We start from the raw sequence: 27,314 nt of genomic DNA on the forward strand, positions 1-27,314 counted from the left end.
AAAAAAAAGCTGCATATCAAAACTTCAATCCCACAGAGTAAAAATATACATAATGCAGTGTGAGCATGAACAAGTGAACAGACAACAGGTAGACACAAAGAAAAAGGGGGCTGGGTTACTGACTGGCTGAACTTAAAGTGTGAAAGTGAGCTAAACGTAACAACGTGGCTTGGAGAGGTTTGTTTGCACAGCTGGCACAGGTGTCAGAGAGGTCAGCAGGGAAGTCTTGGGGCAGTGCTAAAATAGTAATGTGGATGAGTGAAGCCAACCTGTGAATAGGAGGAGCAAGCATCTTGGTAAGACAAATGAATAATTAGCTTACTGGGATTCTGATAATGGAGGCGAGAATTGGAACTAAAGTATCATATCTATAGGTACATACATGTGAAGATATATATATATATATATACATATTCCTCAACACTGACCCCCCCTAATGGTCCGCATACTGGCGGTGGCCAATCCTGAGTTGGATGGGCGCTTGAAAGCAGCACAGCAGCCACAAGGGGATGAGTACAGAGTGTGTGGCATACATTTTTTGTTGCCTGCCATGGGATTTGGGTGCAAGGTTGTGGTCAGCGGATGCCCCAATATGCCGGTTGAGCCATTCCTGCGTGGTCCTGCTTAGCTATGTAGGGTGGTATGCATTTTTGGAATTGGTAGCTAGCATGCCATGGCAGACAGGGCTTAGTTGGTCCCAGTCGGTAGGCCGATAGTACTGTTTGAGTTCCTTCCTGTTGTACTACTTAGGCAATGGTTTGTCACAGTGGTCCATACTGCGCAATGTAAGTCCCAAGGAGTGAATGTGATGTGTATGCCATCTCTGCTGTTGATGCTGTGATTGACCCTATGCTCCCTTTCTCCCCCCCTCTCTCCTTTTGTCGTCCTGTCTATGTCGGCCACCCCCAGTACCAGCACCGCCCTCCCAGTAGCCCCCCCACCCAGTTGCCTGTGCCTGCCCACCCAGCAGGGTGGGCGTCTCCTTTGCCCCAGGCACCTCAGGCCCTGCCCCAGTTAGCCCTGCTGCCCTCAGTGAGGAGGCTATGGACCTCCTGAGATCCATCTCTGAAGGGCAGTCAACCATAGTGAATGTCATCCAGGGGCTGGCATCCCAGATGCAGCAATGCAATGTCTTCCTGGAGGGCATTCACAGTGGCTTGGCAGCCCCTACAGAGATCGTTTCAGGCTCTGGCATCCTCTCTGACAGCAGCCAGTGTCCCTGTTTCTTCCGTTCCCCCCTCCAACTACCTCTTCCAGTCCCTATCTCCTCTCCCCCAACCCATCCCACGCACACATTCTGACAAGCATGCACCCAAAACAACAGACAGGACTTGTCAGACAATCACAGCACCACACTTCACTCTGCAAACACACACACAACCAACACACAGATGCACACACAACAGCCACTGCCTCCACTGTCTCCCCATCCTCCTCCTCCCTAACAGTCACCTCAGCACTCACACCTGCATGCACTGCATCATCAGTCCCAGATCCTGCCACCTGTACAGCCTTGCCCACAGTCACCACAACAGCAGACCCGCAGACATGCACCCCACACACCACATGCGCAATCACCACCATTACCATCACCACCTCATGCAGCACACTCACCTCACTTGCAGACACCACCACAACATACATCCACACGTCCTGTTTCTCCTCCCCACCCTGTCTGCCCCCCCTCCAAAGACACAATAAACACTCCCACTCAGACACCCGAAAGCAATCCACCTCACACGTACACACTGTCCATGCACCTCCACCTAAGTCCGGCACACCTCCTCCTACAACCAATTCCTCTACCTCCACTCCCATTCTTCCTCCAAAACCCCGCCCCACTGGTCCGAAGAAGCTTTTCCTTTCCCCCCTTGGCCTCTTCCCTACCCCACCCACTGTCCTGCCCGTAAGAGGAGAGTCCTCCCCAACCCAGTCCCTCTAGCTCTCATTCTACTCCTGTACATCCCCCTAAGAGTTCCTCTGCCACCAAGGGGAACAAAAATGGCACTACCGCCCCATCCAAAGGCCACTCCTCCACCCCCTACCCAGAAGGGCAAGGACCTGCCCACTCCCAAACACAAGCCCAAGGACCCCCCTACCTACAACCCCCCACCCTTCTCTGCCCCCTGAGGTGCCTGCCTGCCATCTCCATGATGCCTCTGTCCAGTGGAGTGCCAGTGTTGTCAGGAGTCAAGTTGGGCCCTTGGACATTGCCGTGTAGCCATATGTGGACTTTGGACTAGCCAATGGGCCTGCTATATACTTTATCATTATTTAAATGTACGCTTGTTATTCAACATAATTACAGTGGTTGGACCAGAGGTATGTGTCCTTGCTTTCTTTGCTCTTAGGTTTTGTTGCTGTTGATTTAGTCTGCAGATTGTTCTGGGTGTGTCATGTGCGTGTATGGTGTGTGTTGTTCATGTGTGTGTGTGTCACCCTCCCCCCCTTGTGTGCTAGGTGGCTGTACTCACTGTCAACGTCTTCGTCGGCGCTGGTGCTCCTGGACAGCCATCACGTGGCACAGCATCGGGAAGACTTCCAGTTCTGGTTCCATGGCGGCTGCGGACTCTTCTGTCTTCCTGGAGGTGAGTGTCTCCTTTTATATGATTATATGTTTTTCCGCCAGGCTTTTGGTGGCAGTGCTAACACCCTGGAAATCCTGGCAGTCTGCTATGTCATAATATGATGGGCGGATCCTTGTCTTCCACCTGCCTGTAGGTGGCTACCGCCGTGGTCAGTGGTCGTACTGGACTGGCAGTTCGGGTGGTAGATTGGCTGTCAATGGGAGGGATCACCGCCACGGTCATAATTTGGCAGTCATTACCACAAGCCTGACGATGGTACTACCGCCATCAGCGGCGTGGCAGTCACCTGGCCGCCAAAGTCGTAATGATGGCCTAGGTGATTTGGCTGGAATCACAGAATGTTGCGCCAATACCGAGGCTCAAACCTGGACCCGCCAGCTCCCAAGGCGGTCACTCTGACCGCTGCGCTACAGCCTTTCACATACAGAGGTGACAAGCAACATGCACCTCAAGTAATTTTGCCAAGTAGGGGAGGAGGGAGATAGGCCGATACTTTTTCAGGTTCAGGGTGTTCAGGATAAATCCAAGTAACTTGGTATTTAGTGAGAGTTGGGATTTAAAGCTATTAAGGTTCATGTCATTGAGCCAGGTTTGTATTGTATCCTGTTTTTTTTTTTTTGCGAATAGCAGAAATTCTGTATGGTTCCATTGAGCTTCACATTGGTGCTGGACATCCAGGTCTGTATGATATGAAAGCAGTACTTGAAGAGTTGGATGCCTGAAGCAGAGGAGGCTTTCAAGTAGAGTTGTGAATCACAGGCATATTGGTGAATCTTAATACTCTTATCTGTAAGTAGAGCACCTATATGCTCCATGGAAAGATTCAACATGACAGAAGACAGTGTGAAACCCTAGGGAATTGGGGCCTTTTGTGACCTGGAGGTGCCCCTGTGAACAAATTGGTGTTGGTTAAAAAGGCTGGAGGAGAATGTTGGAGGCGGCACGTTCTGGTTGGCTGAGGCGAGGCCCTAGCCAGGCAGAACCTACCACTCCCATCTAGGGTGGGTGATTACACTCACTGTATAACCTGTGCTCACCCTTAGATAGCTTTGCACAGCAGTCAGGATTATCACAGGGGCAATGTGTAAAGCATTGGCACAGCACTACCACACAACAAATACACTGAGTGCCACAAATGAGCCTTCACACAAGGTGTATGTAAATAAAGTTTGTATTTAACACACTCATTAACCCAACATGAACATCATGTAAATCTAGGCATAATTGACATTTAGAAATACCACTAGCAGTACTAGGCCAAACTGATAAAACAACATTGGCAGTATGTATGCGTGAGAAAAATAATATTTTCCCTCCCTGCACCCTCATGCTGTGCCAAAACATAGACCCACCCTAGCAATTACCCTAATTCAATATCACACAGTTATAGGGTGCACCCTGGTTCACAATGATAGCAGCAATGTGTACATACAGAGAATTGCAGCACTTTTAAATAGTTCTGACGCCAAGGCTGCACAGGTAAAACCCAATTTTAACCATGATAGTCTTCTGACAAAGAAAAAAATGTGTACGGTAACACCACCATGTGATGTAGTCAATCAATTCACTGCCACACACTCGCTCTGTACCGCTACGTGGTGCCACGGATGTGAAGCACTTGCAAACACTTGCTCTCAGCACCCTAATGTGGTACACTGATTTCTGGCAAGTTAGTTGTCACTGTGTTTGCAGACACCCTGGGCCCAAACCTTACTATACCTTTCCAACCAGTTCCTACTAACCCATCCCCACATGCTGGAGATGAAAGCAGCCTTTCCCTAGATACTAGGCCACTCGAAGCTGGTGTTACACTTATTCAGGATCCCGCAGAAAAACTGGGGGGAGAGAGAAAGAGATAACAGCTGATCAGACAATAGTCGACGAATAAAGGTATGGCCACCACATGGAAAGTTCACTCAGGGGTCTCTGCACCGTGCCTTACGACGTTGGCAGGGGTCTGCAAAGCACAAGGGAAGTGTTGCCTAGGGACACACACTGTTCACAGTGGCGCCCAGCCAAGCCAGGCACTCCACTACGCAAATAGTTACCAATTCTGATCCTCCCTGGAAGGGGGCACAGCATCTGGGGCTAGATGACTTTAGTCACCCCAGACAGTCCCAGTTGCACATGAAGAGTTACCAAACTGCACCTCCCTGAAGGGAGGCATAACGTCTGGTGCACAATGACTTGAGTCGCACCAGACGATTTTGATCACACACGAAGGGTTACCAATTTCCTTGCCTTCCTGGAATGAGGCACAAAGTCTGGTGCACGATGGCTTGAGTCACACCAGACGATTCCAATTACACATGCAAAGTGACCAATGCTACACCTCCCTGGAATGAGGCAAAGCATCTGGTACGCAATGACTTGAGTTGCACCAGACAATTCCAAAAACGAATGAACAGTTACCAATACCGTACCTCCCTGGAATGAGGCACAGTGTCTTGTGTGTGATAAGTTGAGTCGCACCAAATGATTCTGATTGCACACAGAAAGTTACCAATTGTGTAACTCCCTGGAATTAGGCACAAAGTCTGGTGTACAATGACTTGAGCAGTACCAGGTAAATCCAGTCACACACACAGAGACGCAAGTTCAGCGGTGCCGCATGAGGTAGAATGCGGCACTGTTCCAGGTACGCTCCCATCCCTGAAGGTCGTAACCAGTGAATCGGACACCGCACGCAATGAGTATGCAGTCGGGTGTCATACGAAAGAAATACAGCACACTCAATAAAAGCGGGCCACACGGGGTCCCGCAACCGGTGAATCTGCTCACTACCAACAAGACGCTTATGCACGTTGTCACACTATGATGAAGGGACACACTCCTTGAATCTGGGCAGTACACTGACGTAATTACTTCCTATGCACAACAGATTCTTCTAGCAGTGTGCACCATGCGCTCCAGGGTCTCCATCACACATTCCTGCAAGTGTATCTCTAAGTTGCTGAAGTGTGGTATCAATAGTAATGCTCAAGTGAGCCTTTGAAGTTGGGGGTGGTTCAGAGGGTTCCCCTTTGAATCACAGATATTGCCCCTAAATTTCAGTTCTGTCTGCCATGGGGCCGTGGAATACAGATCTTAATCTTTAGTGGGCCCATGATCAGGCTCTGAGGCCAAGTGTCAAAATCTCTCCTTCCAATCTATACCACCAGGCCCTCAAATGGCAGAGGTTTACCTTGTCCAGTTGCCCATGTTTTATAGCTGTCACCGGGGAATGTAAAGATGTGCTTCCCCCAACCTTCAGTGGAATGAAGCTGCATTAAAAAGGCACACAAAGAGTTTTAGAACATGGAAGTGCCCACTTTCTAGGAGTGGCATTTCCAAGGTATTATCAACAAAACCACCTTTACCATAGGAAGGGGATTGTCATTGTGAATCCTATGATAGTAAACATCATGAGGCTGTTCCACTGCAATAAACTATTGCAGCTAGGATTAATTGTAAACTCCCCCCATGTTATGCTATGGGCAGGGCAGCTCTCACTGGTAGTGAAAACACACATGGATATTCTTCTCAACCTGGGCAGATGTGCCCTGGCACACGCACAAGCCTGCAGGGGCTGGCTGGACTCAAGTTTAAGAACACAAAAAAGGTGCAAGTGCATCCACACAGGCTTGCTGTGACAGGCTCAGTATATATGAAAACACCATTGTGCAAGTGTGCACTACTGGTAAGTTCCACTTCCTAACATATGTAGGAAGGGAGCATGCACTTTCACACTGTACGTATAGTGTGAAAGTGCCCAAGGCCCTAAGACCACTCAAAGAGAATCAACAACTCCTCCTAGAAAAAGCAAAGACGTTTGGAGAAACACTACCTCGGCGTGTCAGGTCTAACAGAGAACCAGTGAAGGACTTTGCCAATGAATCCCATTCAAGACTCCAGGGTGCGTATGAGGGTGGAAATGTTGACTGTGTGAAATGCAGGAAGGAAGTATAAAATACTAGTGAAACACAAAAGGTTTTATTCGTCCACCACTGCACTGGGAGTCAAATTTGAGCTAGATAAGCAGATATTGCCAGACATTGACTGAGGGGGAAATTAGAGCTGTGAATTTTGTGGGTTTCTCGGACAGGGGCAGAAGTGGAACTCATGAGAATATGCCATATTTGTGGTTTTACCAAGTGTTTTTCTCTCTTCAAGTCAAGGTATCTATCTTTGTCATCAAAAACGATTGCCTTACCTTAGTACAATGATGTGATGACCTGATCTTCAGCGATTTAGAATGTCCCACACTTTTGTTCCATCCCTTGAATTTTTTGAACTACTTTAGTGCACTTTTACAGGCAGTGACAATTCATGCTGGCAATAGCTAGTGAACAAGCTGACGAATCAAGATTTAGAACTACTGGGGCTTAGAGTTGTTAGTGTTAGCCCCTGGGAGATTTTTGGCCCGAAGAAAAGACAATATAATGTTACATGAGATTGATGTAAGTTAATTTCTTATAGAAATATTTAATGTTACATTAGGCATAGAAAATATAAACCGTTTGTTAACGTTACTATTAGCTTCGAGGTAGCATGTGTTTGCAATTTTTTCAGTCGGAACACATCCAGCAGCAGTGGTCTGGTAAGTTTAATACCGCATTACTACGGGGTGCCCTGATTCTGTGCAGCAGTCGCAAAAAAATACGTGTGGTTGTTGTAAATGCAGCACTGTGTCAGAGTACAGCGGAACAAGAATCCAAGTAACCAATGTGGCTACATGTGAGATTGCTAACACGAATTCTGCCACTCTCTACCCTTAAATGGCGCTAATGTATGCTTCTTGGAGCGGTCTGGTGCCTTCTGGCTCATGCATGGACCACAAGTCAACGGCCTACGATTGCCACGCGTTTAACAACGGTCCTGCAAAATGCAGTCAACGAATGAGCCACGTGGTGTTTAAAGACACAACCAGAATGAGTATCAATGTCAGCAGAACACCTACCAGCATATATAGTGCCGAGCGCAACGCGCAACTAGACATGTATTGTACTTTAAAAGGACAGTGGTGCAAGTTATAACTACATTTGCCATCCTCGCTGCACCCTAAGGAAACAGGGTAATTTGCACACTAGTCACTCAAATCAAGTAAATCAGAACGTGTAGTAGAAAAGGACCACCAAACAGGAGTCAAGTCTGTGAGCCACAGCCAGGTAAAGCGGATGCTGATTAGAGTACTAAAACACACACAGGTCATGAAAACAACATAGTGAGTTACACGTATCGTGCAAATAAACTTGCTAACCAGAATAGCTCCAGGTGAGAGGGAGAAACATGCACACCAGGGGAGTAACGTAGGATCCAGCAGCCACTGCGGCGCAGTGACGCCCCCAACACTTGGGGGTGAGGTGTCAACCCCTCAATCGGACCCCATTCAGCCCAAGGCCAATGAATATCTGTGGAATGTGCGAGGTTCAGGCCCCTCATCGCATTCTGCACTGATGCACAGATTACACAACATACAAAGTAATGGTTGTCAACTTTGTGCCAATGTGCATGTCGATGCAGAGGACCAAGACCACAAAGGAAATCTGCACGTAACACAGGAAAAGAAAAATGTCAAACTGCTTACACGTGTACATGCAGTTACACACAGCCGATGAGAACAACTTGGAAGATCCCACTCTTTAGCTGCCATGACTTGTAGATCCAGAGATAAGTTTTTAATTATAGACCAAAATTTGTCACGTGACAAGAATTCCTCTCCGGTCCTTCAATAAAGTCTTGCAATTAACAATAATAATAACGGCTAAATACAGAGCACTGGAGAGATGAAATCTGACTCCATTTGTAACACACAGTGATTCAACATGCAACGATCTAGGTCTGGGTGTGTAATTGAGGAAGTGAGAAAAATAGCACTCCCCCATAACAACCAACCATCAGTCAGGCACATGAAAAGCCAGGGGGAAACAATATATTCAGCGAGCAAAATAACTCAGCCGAGCCAGGTTGTAACAGATACGCCATATGGTACCCACATAAGAAAACAACCTATGGAGGATCACTGGTCAGTGCACACAACAAACCCACGCAAGCAAGACAACAACAATGAGGATCTTGGTATGTGTGACAATACATGTGAGAGATGGCATGTGAGTTAAGCGCATATCACACCACGCTGGTACCACCACAGCCTCCACTACCGGTGACAACAAACAAGCATTTGCAATGTAATAGATCTCACATCTGCAAGAGTTAGAGCTATTGGCGTTGCAAATGACAATGGCCCTCATAACGACATTGGTGGTAAATACTGCTTACCACTGCAGTGACGGCTGCCAATATACCATAGCAGAGGTACACCGTTCGCCATATTATGATACACACACAAAACCTACAGAATACTGCCACAAACACATATCTGCCAGACCAAAGGTTAGTGTAAAAGCGTCGGTACGAACACCCATACCGTTACGCCAACAAAACAAGGCCCACCACATTATGACCCACGAATCACCACAGTGGACATTCAACGACGGTAAACCATTGGCGGTACACACCGGCGCCATTGGCCAGAACTAAAATCACACACCTGACACTGATACAAACACCACACACACCCACCCTCAGCACTATAGAACACACACACCCACATTACACACAACCCTTTACGAACACGAAATATAGCCAAGAGATAGCCACATCAACAACTGCCCAAACCACAAACACCCTTCCATCGGTCACGCACCCCACACCCTACCACATTATTCAACACCCACTGCACAACACACACCACACAACACCCATGTCCCCACAAAGGCACCCCCGTTTCACAGATGAGGAGTTGCGGGTTATAGTGGAGGAAATAGTCAGGGTAGAGCCACAGTTGTTTGGAGCACAGGTATAGCAAATCTCCACTGCCAGGAAGATGGAGCTACCGCGGAGAATCGTGGACAGGGTGAACGCCGTGGGACAACATCCAAGAACAAGGGATGACATCAGGAAGAGGTGGAACGACCTACAGGGGAAGGTACGTTCCATGGCAGCATGCCAGCTCACCATCAAGAGGACTGGCAGTGGACCCCCACCTCCTCCCCCACAGCTGACAGCATGGGAGGAGTAAGTCTTGGCAATACTGCATCCTGAGGGACTCACTGGAGTAGCCAGAGGACTAGAAACTAGTGAGTCAATATTTACTTTCTATCACCCCGATACCTGCATGCCATCTCACCACCTCACCCTGACTCCCATCACTCCACCCCATCCCACACAGTACACCTACACATTTGACTAACCCCAATGCCAAGCCCTGCATGCCATACCAATGCATGTATAGCCCTCCCAGCCCTGCATGTACACCCACATGCATAGCATGGAGAACTAACAACCCCATAATACATCGCCACACACAAACAAAGGTGGCAGGGCAACAGCAACGATATAGGGGAAGCTAGGGATGTACAATATGTCACAGACATGAAGCATAACACATCACTTACATCCCCACAGGTGCCCCAGCCAATCTCAGTAGCGAGGAGGTGTCACTTCTATCCAGTCCCCCAGCAGAAGATGCCCCCAGTGATGACAGTAACTCTGGACTTCTGGGTCTGGATGAACTACCTGGTCCATCAGGCACCACTGGTCAGTCGGCCACCCCAGGCCACTCCCAGTCGACCTCCGAGCCTCCCCCCTCAGTATCCAACACCACAGCACCCACCCAACGTCCCCACACCTCTGACAAACCCAGGGAACCGACTGTCCAGGAGGCACTCACTAATGTCCTGGGGGCTTACCAACAATCCCAGGACAAGATGGGCCAGATTCCTAACAACATGCAGGAGAACCAGCGGCTGAAGGAGGTACACCATCAGGAAATCAGAAATGAATTGCAGGCCCTCAAAACTACCATGGTCTCCATAGCAGGGGTGCTGGCTGATATGGCCAACATCATGAGGGAATATACAGCACACCAGCGGGCCCCTTCCACTAACCAGTCAACTGAGCAGCCCACCAAATCTAATGCAGCTAGTGGACAGGACGCCCTGCCACAGGACCCGCAGGCCACGAGCACCCCTCACCCTGCAGAAGATGAACCACCCTGCAAACGTTCCCTGCGAGCCAGACAGATGCCAGAGACACTTGCCAAGACCACCACCAGGATATGAGACTCTCCTGAAAGTCCCCCTTGTGTTCCAATGTCTCACCTTGTCCACTTTGAACTGCCACTGCTCCCCTTCCTATGGCCCCTTGGACACTGGACCTGTGCTACAAACAGACTGGACCAATACCCTGTACTTACCTCTACCATAAACCCATTGCATTGCACTATTCCTTTTATAAATTGCACTACAATAAACACCTTTGGACACAACTTGAGTGATAGTGCTTTTTGTGATGAAAATGCCCAATTATGTTAACAGTTACATCTTGTGCAATTGACATGCACTTTGGTATAGTATACAAATAATGAGCAAATTGAGAAGGCATAGGTGACAGTCAGTTGAGATGCAAAGGAAGTGAATGCCATCCTGCTGCAGCCATACTGAAAACATAAATAATCAGAGGAATGGTCAGTTCCACTGTCTCACCTGTGTGTCATTGGAAGTACTGCTGTATTAATGATGTTCTGTTGTCCATATCCTCATCCTCTGCCTCCTCATCCTCACTGCCCTCAGGGTCCACTGCAAGGGGGGGGGACAAATGCAATATGTGATCCATAAATCGCCCCAATAATATTAGAAATATATCCCATTGCATAGAATCCAGCCTTCACAGTGTCCAAATCTTCTACTTGGTTGAAAGCCGTGTAGGCGCACAAGTGTTTGAGCAAGGCAGACAAAACCTTGCCAGCACTATTGAGAACATTGTCTGTGACATTTCTGCTGCCAATCCCACTGTCACTTGGAAAGAACCAGTTGCCAGGAAATAGAGTACTGCTAGAACTTGCACAAGAGGGGTAATCCCAGTGGGATGACGGATAGTGTATATCAGATCAGGCACCAATTGAGTAAACAGCTTTGTGATTGTGGCCCTGTCCAGTCTATAGCTCTGTATTATATGCCTGTCCTCCAATGTAGCCAAGTCCACAAGGGGTCTGTACACGGGGTCTTGCCTCCTCCTCGTGTTCCTCTGCAGTGGTAGAGACACAAGGGTGAGATGGGTGTCACAAACTGAACAATGGAACCACCACCCCAGTGCAACTGAGCATGTATGTAATCGGACAATGTGAATGGCAATGTATGTACAATTCACAGCAATGACACAGTTTCCAATTTCTGATTGTTGTCCACCAACATTAAATGGCAACTGCTTGTCCTGTAAGTATGGACAGGTGGAAGTGATGTAACTCCGCTGACGTTATGCGTCATGGCAGAAGGCGGTCTTGCACCGCCGTGCTCATCCTCATTGACTAAAGTGGGGCTCTATGGAGTACAGTGTCCAATGGGGATCACCGGTGGCGGTGACGGTGTACACTGCCGTGGACATGACCACCATTTTCTATCTATAATCTCACTTGATTCCTGACTTTCCATAGGACAACACCTACACTGCGTGTGCTGCTGTGACCTGTGTCTGGATCCTGCCATGGCCCGTGTGACAGGGGAAAGGGCCCCTGCCTTAACTTCGGAGGAGTTAGAGCGCCTGGTGGGTGGGGTCCTACCCCTGTATGGACAGCTGTATGTGCCTCCAGACCAACAGGTGAGTACACCATGGGGACGATGCATGTGACAAGGTGTCGGGTATGTCTGGTGGTAGTGTACATGCAGGGCTCCGGGTGATGTGTGTGCCAATGGAGATGGAAATTAAATTTGTTGGCCATATGTGTGACAGGCAGGATTGTATGTTTAATGGGGTCCTCCTGTCTGTATTACCTCTGTAGGTCAGTGCCCATCAGAAGAAGGGATTGTGGCTTGCCATCACCAAGGAGGTGCGGACCCTGGGGGTCTATAGCAGGCAAAGCACCCACTGCAGGAAAAGGTGCGAGGACCTGAAATGCTGGGGCCGGAAGACCGTGGAGGCCCAGATGGGGATGGCCTCACAACAAGAGCCGGGTTCCCGTCAGAACCTGACCCCCCTAATGGCCTGCATACTGGCGGTGGCCTACCCAGAGCTGGATGGGCACCTGAGGGCAGCACAGCAGCCACAAAGGGGTGAGTACAGTGAGCGTGACAACCGTTTTTGTTGGCTGGCATGGGATCCTGGTGGTGGGTTTCAGTTAGTGGGTGCCCCGTAATGCCAGCTCAGACATCGCTGTGTGGTCCAGCTCAAGGTAAATAGGTGTATAGCAAAATCTTGTAACCTAGCTAGGTGGCATTCTATGTCAAACAGGGCTTAGTGGGTCTCAGGAGGGGGGCAGTTGGCAGTGTTTGGCTCACATTTTGCTGTGGTACCTAGCCAATGGAATGCCACTGCGATGCTTTGTGCTCAATCCTGATCCTTGTGTGTGATGGTAATGTGTATGCCGTCTGGTATTGACCCAGTGCTCCCTTTCTCCTTACCCCTCAATTTTCTTCTGCCATCCTGTCTATGTGTGCATTAGCATCATCTGGCGGAGGAGCAGGGGCACCGGCGACTGAGGGAGCTGCATACCACAGGGCCCAGGAGGCAGAGTCCACTGACCCCGAGGGCACCAGTGGGGACAGAGGGTGAGGGGAGTACCATGGCAGAGACAGGAGGTGACAACACTGACTCTGATTCCTCCTCCGATGGTAGCTTCCTGGTGGTGGACACCTCTGGAACCACCCCAGCTACAGGTAGAGCTGCCACCCCGTACCAGCACCGCCCCCCCAGTAGCCCCCCACTGAGTTGCCCGTGCCCACTCACCCAGGAGGGTGGGCACCTCCTTCGCCCCAGGCACCTCAGGCCCTGCTCCAGTGAGCCCTGCTACCCTCAGTGAGGAGGCTATTGACCTCCTGAGATCCATCCCTGTAGGGCAGTCAACCATAGTGAATGCCATCTAGGGGCTGGCATCCAAGATGCAGCAATGCAATGCATACCTGAAGGGCATCCACGGTGCGTTGGTGGCCCTACAGTGATCGTTCCAGACTCTGGCCTCCTCTCTGATGGCAGCCAGTGTCCCTGTTCCTACCGTCCCCACTCCAACTACCACTTTCCGGTCCCAGTCTCCTCAACCCCAACCCATCCCATGCACACAAACAGACAAGCATGCACACAAAACATCACACAGCAGCACAGTCAAACACAGGCAGCACATTTCAGGCCACAAGCACTCACACAAACAACAGACAGTTGCACACACAACAACATCCACTTCCTCCACTGTCTCCCCCTCCTCCTCCTCTCTCACAGTCACATCCGCACTCATACCTGCATGCATTGCATCAACAGCCACCACCTCCATCACCACATCAAGCAGCACACACACCTCACTTGCAGAAACCTCCACAACATCCATCCACGAGTCCCCTTTGTCCTCTCCCACCCTGTCCTAAGAGACACAAACACACGCGCTCAGACTCCCAACAGCCATCTATCTCATACATGCACACTGTCCCTGCACCCAAGTCCAGCAGATGTACACCTCTGACAACCACTCCCTCAACCTCCACTCCCATTTCTCCTCCCACACCCCGCCCCAATGTCCCTAAGAAGCTTTACCCTGCACATCTTGACCTCTTCCCTTCCCCTCCACACCCTCGTCCTGCCCGACTCAACACAGCACTTCAGCCAAACAATCTGCCACTGCTCCCATCAAATCATCAGCTGCTGCCACAAAGGGGCCCCGGAGTGTGACGGCTGCCACTCCTACTATGAGCACACCTCTGCCTCAGAAAGGGAGGACTTTTCACCAGAAAATCAAGATACATGAGACAGAGACAGTGGAGGCACCTCCTAGCCCTGGAGGCAAGGACACAAGTGACATGTCAAAGGCCAAGGGGACCCGTCACAAGAGGGGACATATGGATCCCCCTCCACTACTAAAGAAAGGGAAGGTTCCCACTCCACCACCAAAGAAAGGAAAGGTTTGCACTCCATTACCAAAGAGAGGCAAAAAAAACCTCCACCAGCAGAGGGCAAGGAGCCCCCACCTCCAGCAGAGGCAGACAGGGTTACACCTCCACCAGCAATGGGCAAGGAGCCCTCACCTCGAGCAGAGGCAGCCAGAGTTACACCTCCACCAGCAGTGGGCAAGGAGCCCTCACCTCCAGCAGAGGCAAAGCAGCCCTCACCTACAGGCACAGCAGCTCTCACCTCCAGCAGAGGCACAGCAGCTCTCACCTCCAGCAGAGGGCATGTAGGCCACCCTCCAGTGACTGTTGTGCAAGGATCCCCCTCCAGAACCAATGGGCATGTTCCCCACTTCAGAGACTGTCGCCTTAGACCCCCCACCAGAGACAATTGTGCAAGGAGCCCCCTCCAGAACCAGTGGGCATGTTCCCCACTTCAGAGACTGTGGCCTTAGACTCCCCACCATAGACAATTGGGCAAGGAGCCCCCTCCAGAACCAGTGGGCATGTTCTCCACTTCAGCTGAGGTGCCCCCAACCCCATTTCCCCCTGATGTACCTGCCCATGTCCAACATAATGCCCCTGCACAGTGAATTCCAGATTGTGTCAGGGGTGAAGTTGGGCCTTGGACTGTGCCCTGTGGCCATGTGGGCCTTTTGTACTTTGGACTGGCCATTGGCCCTTTCTGGAAATTGATGCCTGCATTTGGTTTCGAATCGACAATATGGTGGCTGTTGGCATCAAATGATAGTGTTTGTTAAATCTCAATGTGACCCTTATTTTAATTAGACGTGGGTCGGGTGACATTGGTTTTACTCTGCAGCTGGTTCTGTGTATGGAGTGTGTGTGAATGGTGTGTGTTGTGCATTTGTGTGTCACTCTCCTTTTCCTCCCTCCCTTCCTTGTGTGCTAGGCAGCTGTACTCACCGTCGTGGTCTTCATTGGTGTTCCAGGAGGGCCATGGCGTAGAAGAGCATCGGGAAGACTTGAAGTTCCGGTTCCATGGCGGCAGTGGTCTCCTCTGTGTCCCTGATGGTGAGCGTTTCCTTTTGTTTTCAGTGTTTCCGCCAGTCTTTTGATGGCATTGGTACCACCCCGGAAATCCTGGCGGTTTGCTATGTGATAATATGGTGCACTGTACCTTGCCTTCTGCCTGGCTATTGATGGCTACAGCTGTGGTCAGTGGTGTTCACGCCCTGGCGGTTGGTGTGGTACATTGCCTGTCTATGGGAGGTATCACCACTATGGTCATAATTTGGCAGTAATTACCGCCAGGCTGTTGGCGGTATTAACACCACTTTTACAGTCACCGCCAATATCATAATGAGGGCCAATGTCTTTTACCCGTGTTTTGGTTTGGAGTAGAGTGGATTAATGTGGCGTGGAGTGGAATTATGTGGTTTGGATTAGAATTGTTATTTGAGGAATTGTGTGGTGTGGTATTGTGTTGTGCGGATTTGTGTAGTGGAATTATGTGGCATGGTGGATAGATAGGGGTGAGAGCGGAACATAATAGGAAGACAGAGAGGGCTAAGTAGTTTGAACTATGATCATTTTTAATGCAAGAGAGGGAACATGGAAATGTAAGAGAGTGAAACAGCCTGTCGCTTTTGATCCTACCGCAGAGATGCATTTGCTCACATTCTCTGTGTTTGCCCGGCATTTATAATTGAAAGTAAACATGTTTGTTGTAACTGAAGAAAGATAACAATCTCAAATCCATGCACTCTTTCATAACTTGCAAAAAAGTTGTACAGTGCCAACCTATGGTAAGCAGCAGGCAGGATCAAAGCCTGTTTACTGAAAACAGCAGGTCTTGCAGGTAGTGCATGCATGTTGCCTAGGCTGAACCTAAAAATTAATACGATCCTTAGTAACTTGACGTTTTGCAGCTTGTAAGTGCTGTAAATAACAGATGCGAGTCCATTCTTGTCTAAGAAGGATGAAAGCCTATTTTGGCCCTGCTAATCTGATCCTTATAAATACAGAGACATGTCATGAATATTTGGCTATTTTTTTTAATAACGGTGTTCAAAAAATTTAATTTGTATTTTATTGATGGATAAAGAAAACAATAATAATAATATTAAAAATAATAATGTTCCTAACAGTACCTAAATTGAATACAAAACTATTTTAAAAATAAAAGCCACCGAACCCTTAACATAAATATGGAAAATGAGGCAGTTGTAAAAACTAATTTAAAGTCCGACACTTTCTCAACAGGACATTGTTCACAAATGGAACTGAACAGTGTTTTGAGCAGGAAACTTCATCAGGTATGCTCCTAGGTCTATTCACTGCTAGATGTCTGAACAGCTGGACTAAAAGGATACGGGTACTAGCGCTCTCCATACATGCAGCTGTGTTTGATTCCTGCTACTGAGAACTTACTACTTAGCCCAGGTAGAATGAGGCCACACAGAGTCAAAAGAAAATTCTATTTCTACTCCTAGCTGCCTAAACCTCCACAAAAAAGTGCATCAGGGTTGTCCATCGCAGGATCGCTGTTACTCCTGACATCAACGGCTGTGTGGTCAGGACTCATGCTCCTGGGAGCGCTGATGATGTGGTGGGCTGGACTATGACTTATGGTGTCATGAGGTGGATGTGGCTTTGACTTGTAATATCATGTGGTGGGTGGTGCAATGACGAACACTATTATGTGGTGAGCAAGTCATCGCCTTCTTATATCTTGCTGTGGTCAGCATTTTTACGTTGATGTTAGTTTGTCAGCTGTGATATGTCTTAGAGTGATATTTGCCAGAGTCGAACTATGAATACTAATGCAATTTGTGGTGGTGGGACTTTGGAACCTCATGCTAACTCTGGGTTGACTTTCTTTTGATTGGGATAATAAATATTTCTATTTTATGTGGTGGACAAAGCAATCACCCCTCACTGCAAGTTGTTCATCATGGGGTTGATTTGTGAAGACATGTAGTGAGTGAGGGGCCTGACTCAATTTTGACTGCGTCTGATCAAGGTATGACTTTTAACTGCATGTCTTGTGGATTCGGCTATGCCTCTTCTTGCCATTTGCGGTATACAAACATCTCTGACCACTCATGTTTCCTGAGGTTGGAGGAGCTATTACTCTTGATGTGAATTGTGATTGTTGAGCTTTGACTACTATTGTAATTTGTACTGGGTGGCTTGTCATTCCTAATACTTTCTGTGATTATTTGCCTATGCCATAGTCAGAAGTTAAACTGTGTCCTAGCCATCATGTCCCTCTGGAGTAAAGTGATTTTTGGCTATGCTCTCTGGGCTGGAATGCACTGATACCCAAACTCTTGTGGGTTGAATTATGTGTACTGTCAATTAATCAAAGTATGGGTGCCTCCATGGCCCCAATTCCAAAAACAATTCCTATGGACGCATTGAAGCATTCCCAATATTTTGGAAAACGGAGTTAACACCGTTCTTCAACTCAGTAAGCGGCTCAATTCAAATTCTAGAATCATAGGGCCAGATTTACTAAGGACTTGTGTTGCCCTTGCATCAATCAAGGCAACGCAATCCCTTAAGTGGGATTTACTAAGCCACTCAAAGACACCTAATGGCCCTTAGGTAACTGTAGATTTTGCCATTTAGTTACACTGAACAAGTATACCTATTATTCAACTCCAATGATACTTATGGAAGTCTGAGATACCACTCTCAGAATTGAAACCTCTGTCCTACAGGTTCCACAAAAGTGCCTGCAGAAGGCACAGTAATGACACATAACCCCAAATACCTGCACATGCACGTCGTGCATTGAGAGGCATGAACTATAAAACACTCCTTAGTTAACAGGTTGGCAGGGTGAGACATTTCTTTTGTTCAGATTATGTATAATTTATTTTTGAATAGCGCCAAGTTCCATGAACAGTCTCACTGCACTAAGAAAATAAAACATTTAATCATTAACTTTTTTATGTATTTATTATTGAGAAGGACAAACACCGTCTGCCATAGACTGTTTCACCTGTACCAGTGTCTCTTTTTGGTGTTGTAGGAGCAGCTTTCTGTCTTTGGTAGTGGTGGGAATGTTACAGAATACTGTGCTCTTGATGGGGATGGGTGTGGGGACAGCAGCTGCGGTCCATGCTGATTCAGACCTTTACCCAGACTCCTGAAGTAGTGTAAAGTCATTGTCGGTTCGTGTATTGCAAGTGATTAGGCACAGAGCGCAGGCCTCAGGTCAATCGAAGCATTAAAAAAATCAGAAGTATGTCGAGTTGTAAACAGGCTCTGGAAGGGCAAGGAGTATCCCATGGAAGGGCCTGGCCTACCGGATAGAGCCAGCCTTCCTAGAACTGCAGGGTGGCTTGTATCTGTCGCGAGACACCAGTCAGCGCACAAATGAGCACAAAAAAACGCTTTCTATGAAGAACGCACGAGAACAAAGTGGAGGATGGAGGGGTTCTTCATGGTCGGTCAGCTTAGTAACAACTTTGTGGAAAACACGCATTTCCAGGAGCGCGGAGAACAAGTGTACAGAACGAACACCCCCGCCCCCCCCCCCAAAAAAAAAAAAACTCAACCCGTTCTAATAAAGCTTCCGTCTGCCCCTTTCTTGCGCTTCTACATCTTGACGTCCTTGCATCTCACTGTCCCCAGGGGGCGCTCGTGCCGTCATTGCAGCTGCACCAGTTCAGTGCCTGATCTAGTGTCGCTGGAGAACAAGTGGAACGTGAGAATTTATTTTCCTTCTGTGCTGGCAGCGTCCCTGGTATTGCCCCAGCTGTCAAGCTCAGCATATCTTTGCTCTGGATAAATGCAGGAATGCAGGTTTCGCTGCTGTCACTAAAACACCTCCCACAAGGACAAAAGATGGAATGTGGAATGCGCCACCGAGCGTGCCATATGGCACCCTGTTCAACCACATTCTAAAGCCTGTCTGGTGATGTTAAACAATGCAAATTGTTAAGCAATATCGGTCCTTTGTCCTGGTTATGATAAACAAATAGAAGTGCATTTAAACCAAGCACCTGTGGAAATGAACAAAAAGATCAAATAATTGTAAGCGGAATACAAACATGGGAGTCTCACTTGGCAAGGCTCCGCTGCTCAATAGAAATCAGCCTACCAGAGAAACGGCAGTGCTATGCGGAAGAGAGGATTTTGTTTCTTAAGAAATACAGAACAAGCAGTGATAATTCTAAAGTAATTTGAAAGATTATTACGTACGGTGACAGGCAAAGACGCTGCCAACCTCACGAATGCTTGAGTGTGAGACTCAATCTTACGATCAGGGAAGGGAGAGGGACGGGTGGGTGAGGGCGGGATGAGGCAGACAGTAGGACCAGCGTGCCTGTGATACATACCAAAAGGCCCGAAATTGCCTCTCCTTCAATAGAAGTCAATTGACGAAACACATTTTCCCTATTATTTATTTTTAAATCTCCCACCTTCCTCTTCTAAAATGTTGGCATGTAAGGAGATACATCACTCTTATTATCACATTTAGGCACTTAGGGCGAATAAAACGCACTGGGGGGAGAAGGTGGCGTTAAAGGCACGGGACTTGGGCGACGGTTCAACATACTGTGCATATGGGCAAATCACTTATTCATGCCTACATTATTTTTTTTAAGTATTTCCCTGTATAATGTACCTGATGCTTACGTAAAGAGCTCCAATACCTTCAGCTTGAGTTCGCACAATTAAAATGCATGCTTAAATAATTTGATTAAACGTGTAGCAAGATAATTTAACGCAAAGGCAAACTAAGCAAATGAAGTGATACACACCCACTAACAGGACACTGTCCTGAGAATTAGCAGAGGTAATTGCAGCAGCGGCTGCATATAGGGGGCACCATGGCGTCGTCCCACTGCCTCTCTCTGCCACTACAGCTGGGCATTTTACAGTTTCTACATGAAAACAATCCCACAGATCGTATGTTTCCATGTAAAAGCTATTCGTCAGGAACAGTCCAGCTCGAAATGCACAACCCCTCCCCTAATGTCAGGTTGGCAGCAGAAGAGGGCACAACTGCCTGTATTGGGTATGTGTCCGATGGAGTCTTTTACAGCCCGGCGTCACACATACACAATACATATCTGACAGGCTGCACTAGCATCACGCAGTGCAGTATAGCAGGTAGCTTCAGGGCTTGTCAATCACACGCCCTCTTGCCATATTGGAAGCTGGAATAGAGGAAAAAAGGGCTCCCTCAGTACCTTCAACCGCATTCCAGCTTCTGATTTGGTGGAAGCTTGTGGGTCTACCTTTGGTTGCTACAGACAGAAATCATAAATCGTAGGCCTGCCGCAGGTCAGCTTTCGTGTTTAAAAGTCTGTGTGTGTTTGCCTGTGTGTTGGGGAGTGCATCTGTATCTATGTGTGAATGTCTTTCTCTGAATGCTTGTAATTTTGTGTGCATGCATGTCTGCTTTTGTGCCACCTGAAAGCCTGGCCCGGGGGTTAGCAAGGACTGATGCAGACTGCTGAATAGTGCTTTTGGGCTCCACAACTTTCATAATCCACCAGGCTCCACTGCGTACGGGACAGTATATTTGGTAAAACTGGACTTTGCTGGCAATGCCCACCCCCACATCAAACTTAAACTTGCATCAATTCTGCCTAGCACAATAGGAACAGCATAGCAAGCAGAACTGAACTGAGACCTCTTTAGGCTGCGAAGTCATGCACATCCTGTTGTTAAAAGAAAGACCAAAATATGATGGGTGGAATGCTTGGTTGTAGACTGGAATACTGAGTAGAGAATGTTGTCATACCTTTCATATTGTAGCCAAAATATCGAGGAACAAAATATTGAAAGGTAAGTGCATATAGCTAAGTATAGACTTACTATTCTTAAATCCACATCTAATTACCTTGAAGATATTGTCAAGATACACTGATAAAGAGTTAAGTATAGAAAACCTATACACACTTAACTGTCCATATTTTTCTCCTAAATGCCATGGCTGCGATATTGAGGTATAATGGTATGCAGGACCAACAATGAAAACTTGAATACATTTCAGTCACTGGTAATTACTCTGGGTCGGGTTCCAGTCCATTGTTTTTATCTATTCTTCCACACTAGACAGGGACCGGTAATATACAAATCATTTGCCTCGACAGGAACAGTCCAGCTCGAAATGCACAACCCCTCCAGATGGGAATGCAAGCAACCCCAAACTGGTTAAGGCCTCATTTTTTAGGTATAGCTCGATACCTATGGCACAATGAGCACAAGACCCATGCCTGGACGAAAAGAAAGAATGGACTGGAATGAAGCCCAACTAGTAACTGTTAGAAAGTGGGTTGTTGGTTGAATGGGGTGTGAGCCTTAGTCAAGACCCAACCACAATCCTAGTCAGGGTTAGGTACAAGCAAACCCTAAGTTAACCTTTGCTCACCCTCTGGTAGCTTGGCACAGGGTAGTGAGGCTTAATTTAGAGGCATTGTGTTAAGTATTTGTGTACTTCAAACAGTAAAACAGTGAAAACACCACACAAAAAGATTCCACACCAGGTTATAAAAAATTATCTGAATATAATCAATAAAACAAGACCAAACAACAAAAATCCAATAGATAGAACTGGACATATTGAATTTCAAATTTTTAAGTAAAATAGCACCAAGAAACAAAAAGCGCTATCAGAGATATATGGTTGCGCCGGACCTGGACAAAGTCACATGTTACAGCTGACCACCATGGAGCGCAGGCCCACTAGAGGTAGCCAGTTAGGCTCTCTAAATAAAGTACCTTAGATCTGGGGTGCCGAGCAATGAGTGAAGTTGCATCGAAGATGCACCAAACAGCCTAGGTAATGTGTCAGTTCCGTGTTGTGGCGGGGGGCTGCAATGTGGAGTTTGGGCATCATTGTCAAGGCTGCCATTGACAGGAGATGAGAGGAGCTTGCGCTGGGAAAAGCATCGTGCAGGAGTGGTTCTGAGGATGATACACCAGACCCAGATGAGGAATTGCGAGTCTTTTGCGATGTGTCCAATCTACGCAGCAGCGGCAATACATCAGTTCTGCTCAAGAATACGCCGCTCAGCCAAGGAGATGTATCAGTTCTGCTTGGGGGTGCATCATTCAGCAGATAGGATGCACTGGTTCCGCTGGGAAGCATCTTTGGCTCACTTCCAAGGGTCCAGGGCTGGGGTAGTCTAACTTGGCAGGGTGGACTCACAGATGGCCTAGACCAGGTGCAAAAGTAGGATGGTTGGAAGTATTTTTATGTACCTGAGACTCCGGATTAGGAGGCCAGCCAACTAACCCTTGGAGTCCCTCTGGGTTCTGGGGTCAAGTGATGCAGGTCCAGTCCTTCACACCCAGGCAGAGGCCAGCAGGCCAGGAGGTCAGCAAAACAAAGCGGGAGTCCAGCAGAGTGGCAGTCCTTTAGCAGCACAGCAGTCCTTCTTCCTGCAGAGTAGCCACAGTTCCAGAAATGTACTGTGGTGGCAGTGCCTGAGGTCCAGTTCTTATACCCACCGGTCCCTTTGAAGTGGGGGAGACTTCAAAGACAGAACTTTGGAGTACACCAAGGCCCTGCCCTTTCCTGCCCTGGCTTCACACTCACTACAGGGGAGTGTGCAGCCCTTTGTATTGGGACAGGGCACAGCCTATTCAGGGGTAAGAGAGGCTGGGTCCAGCTCCTCTGTACCATCCTGCCAGGATGGCCATCAAGTCACACATAAGCTCCCATTGTGTGTGGCTGTATAGGGGGAAACACAAAGCCCAGCTACCACACACCCTAGACTTGTGATCAAAGACAGACAGCAGGCACCAAATGGCTAAAGTAAGAAAATGCCAACTTTCTAAAAGTGGCATTTCATAATTGCAATTTAAGGCCCAACTTTACCATCAGTTAGGATTTAAATTGTGATTCCAGAGACACCAAACCCTAAAGAATTATCTTTTCCCATTTGGAAATGATGCTTATAAATTGTAATATGGCAACTCCAATGATATCCTATGGGAGAGACTGGCCTTGCAGTAGTGAAAAACACATTTGAGGGTTTTTCACTACCAGGGCATGTAAAGCTAAAACATACATGTATTGCGTTTTAAATACATTCCACTCTCCCCTCTGGGCTGTTCAGGGCCTACCCTAGAGGTGACTTAGATACATTTAAAGCAAGGTTTGGACATGGCAGAAGGGTTATTTGCACATACAGGCTCTGCAATGGCAGGGCGGTGCTATGGTTAGAGGGTTACCTAAGTCAGTGGCACAATCAGTGATACAGGCCCACTAGAAGCAGTTCATTTATAGGTCCTGGGCACTTGTAGTGCACGTTACTAGGGATTTATGAATACATTAAATATGCCAATTGGGGATAAACCAATATTACCATGTTTTAAGGAGAGAGCACAAGCACTTTGGCACTAGTTAGCAGTGATATAGTGCACAGAGCCCTAATGCCAACAAAATAAATTCAACAAAAATAGGAGGAGGAAGTTAAACAGTTTGGAGATAATCCTGCAGAAAGGGCCATTTTACAACAATAACCGTTGACTGAGATTAGTTCATGTACTCCTTCCATCACTTTGTTGTTGCAGTAGATTCCTTAAGTGCAACCAGTATGCCCAGATATGCATCCAGTGCCTACTGTGCCACAAGACTGAAGCTATTCCTCACTGACCAGGCATCAGTAGGGAAGAAACTGGGCTGGACTTGGAGCAAGACCAAGAATGATGCTAATTTGGCTGGTCTCTACACGTCAAACTCAAACCTCCCCTCAAAAACTGCCCGCTGACCCCAACAAACTCAAGAACTACCACCCCGTCTCTCTGCTTCCCTTTCCTGCCAAGGTCCTTGAAAAAGCTACCAACCGCCAACTCACAGAACACCTGGAGTACTACAATCTTCTGGACATCGAACCCAGAGAATCCTCCTTCCTCCCTTCACCTTCGAAAACAAGAACATCATCTGCAGTGTCCTCAAGGTTCATCCCTCAGCCCCACCCAGTTCAAACCCTACATGACCCCCTGGCCAACATTCTCAGAACCCATTGGCTAAACATCATATTCCACACCAACAACATCCAGCTCATCCTTTCGTTATCAGAAGAGCCCTCTATTACAAGGGCCAACTTCCACAAATGCATGGCGATTATCACCACTGGATGAAAGACAACTGTCTGAAACTCAACACAGACAGAACAGTAGTATTGATGATCAGCAACAACACCTCCCTGTGGAATGGCTCCTTGTGGCCTTCTGAAATAGGACCCACACCCACGCCGACAGACTATGCCTGCAACCTCAGCATCATCCTGGACAGCAAACTCACCATGAAAAACCAGATTAAAGAGGTCTCCTCTGTCTGCTTCCTCAATCTTCGCATGCCCAGCAAGATCTTCAAATAGCTCCCCATCAACACCAGACGAACTGTGACTCAAGACCTAGTCACCAGCCGCCTGGACTTCGGCAGAGCACTTTATGCAGTAATCAACTCGCACCTTCTGATGAGACTACAGACCATACAGAACCCTGCATCCAGTCTCATCCTCAACCTCTCCAAGTGGACCCACATCACTCCCCACCTCAGGAAACTCCACTGGCTCCCCATTTAGAAAATATGTAATTTCAAGATACCAATCCACACCTACAAAGCCCTGCACAACCAAGTACCAGCATACATCAACCACTGCCTGAACTTCCACCAACCCTCCAGACACCTGCGCTCTGCCTCCCTTTATCTGGCTCACATCCCTCCCATTCATCAAAGCTACACCGAAGGTTGTTCCTTCTCCTACCTCTTGGTCAAGTTCTGGAATGACCTCCCTCTTCACCTACAGACCTCCCTGTAGTAATGTGCCCCTTTTGGACATGGTCACCCCCACTTTTTGCTCACTGGTACTGAGGGTTTTTGACTGAGGTGCACTGGGTCCTTGCTAAACAGGTCCCTAGTGTCAGTGCTCTTTCCCTAAAAACAGGTAACGATGTGTACACACTCCTCTACCCTTGTAACTCCCTAGTAGAAAGTACGCCTGGGTAGGGGAGAGAGCCCCTAAGGGCTGCAGCACGTATTGTGCCACCCTCAGGGGAACCCCAAAACAAGATGCATGCAGCTGCCATTGCAGTCTGTGTGTCCTGGTGCAAGCCAGGCGAAAACACAATATGGCGCACCCATTGTGTGATATGCCTCAGTCACTGCATCTAAGTATATGTAAGTCAACCCTACAGCAGGCCTTTGAGCCTTTGAGCCTTAGGGCATGGTGCATTATATTTGATGTGTGGTCCTATCTGCACAGGCAGACATGACCCTGCGATGCACAGCCCCATTGCTGAGCATTGCAAGTGAGCTTCAATGAAACCACTGGTGTTTAGTATCAAACACCTCATCTTAATAAATCCAGGCTGATGCCGGCCTCAGATTTATTATGACTTGCACCCAGAGGGCACCTTAGAAGTGCCCCCTGAACCCCAAGTTTCTGAGTGTGTTGGCTGATTGGTCCTGACCAGCCTGCCACCACAGACAGATTTCTGACCCCTTGGAGGTGAAAGCCCATGTTCTCAGAGGCCAGAAACAAAGCCTGCTTTATCCAGCAGGATGGCAAGCAAATCAGCATACAAAGGCCAGGGACTTTAAAGGCTCTGCCACCTTTGGTATGCAACCCCCAGGTTCCCCATACCTGGGTGTAGCCAGCCCCTGGCTGAGGCCCACTTGGCACCAGGACTGGCAGGAAAGTAGTTAGTCAACAGGTGTGTACCACCCTTGGGCTAGCCACACCCCTATGGTGGGCTTCCCAAAGTGTACACTCGAGGAAGGGTTCCACCATCTTCTTTTTGGTGGAACTAGGCCTTCTGGCATAGGGGTATGCCCACTCCACACAAGAAGTAGTCCTATAGGGGTGTAGTCACCCCAAGGAGAAGTAGGCCATTGGCTACTACTCTACACTCCCCCAAAATGCCCCTAAATAAAGTATTTAGGTACCCCACCCCCACCAGAAGAACAGATCTGTCTGACACAAAGGAGAAGAGAACACGGAAGAACCGGAAGAGCGTGAACTGTGGCTGACTGGTAACCGTTTGTCGCAAAACCCTGCCTACCTATCTGCTCCTGTCCCGACAATCGCAACATCACAACTTGTCCTGCAGCTGTGGTGAATCCAAAAGTCTCAGAGGTTCTCCAGCACTTCACTAGCCCGTCAGCATCTCCCTTGGAGTGGAGGAGCCACTTCCCTGCTTCCTGCAAACACCAACTGGAACGCCCAGTTCACTGATGCAGCAGCCATTCAGGAGTAGGTCAGCTTTGTAGAAGAGACCAGTCCCATCTTCCCCCCAATTGAGAAGACATCAGGACCAACCGGAGCCGACCTGCGCCAATACCTGCGGTACTGGACCCCTTGCACCAACCAAGTATTGTTGAAGCCCAACCTGGACTCCACCAGTGCATTCGAAGACCTGGTGACCAGTGACTTCAGCATTGCAGAGGACATCCTTTTCAGTTGTCCAGCTGCTTTGTTTTGTCACTCCCACTGCAGGTCACCCAAAGAACAGTGCGCATCTTGATGCAGAAGCCCCACCTCTAAAGATTCTCTGCACCCGGACGCCCCAGCCTGGGTCCACAACTTCTACTGGTTTCTCCCTGCTCCCAGGACCCCCCACAGACCAAGCCCCCTGTTGGGAGCTCCCGGACTTGTCTCCAAGTCCCTCCTTGCACTCTCTTTCTAGGTGGCCCCCTCCCTCATTGCAAAGCGTGATGTGCACAAGAACCTGACTCAACTAGCAGTACTGCACCCTGATGCCCACGGCAGGTAAAACGCAACTGTTATTTGTGACTTCACACCTCTAGCATCCTACTAAGTACAGGGAAGCATGATAACTGATTGCAAGGACTCCCATGAAGTAACAGTACCTTTAA

This window comes from Pleurodeles waltl, chromosome 4_1, assembly GCF_031143425.1.
Source record: "Pleurodeles waltl isolate 20211129_DDA chromosome 4_1, aPleWal1.hap1.20221129, whole genome shotgun sequence".
NCBI lineage: Eukaryota > Metazoa > Chordata > Amphibia > Caudata > Salamandridae > Pleurodeles > Pleurodeles waltl.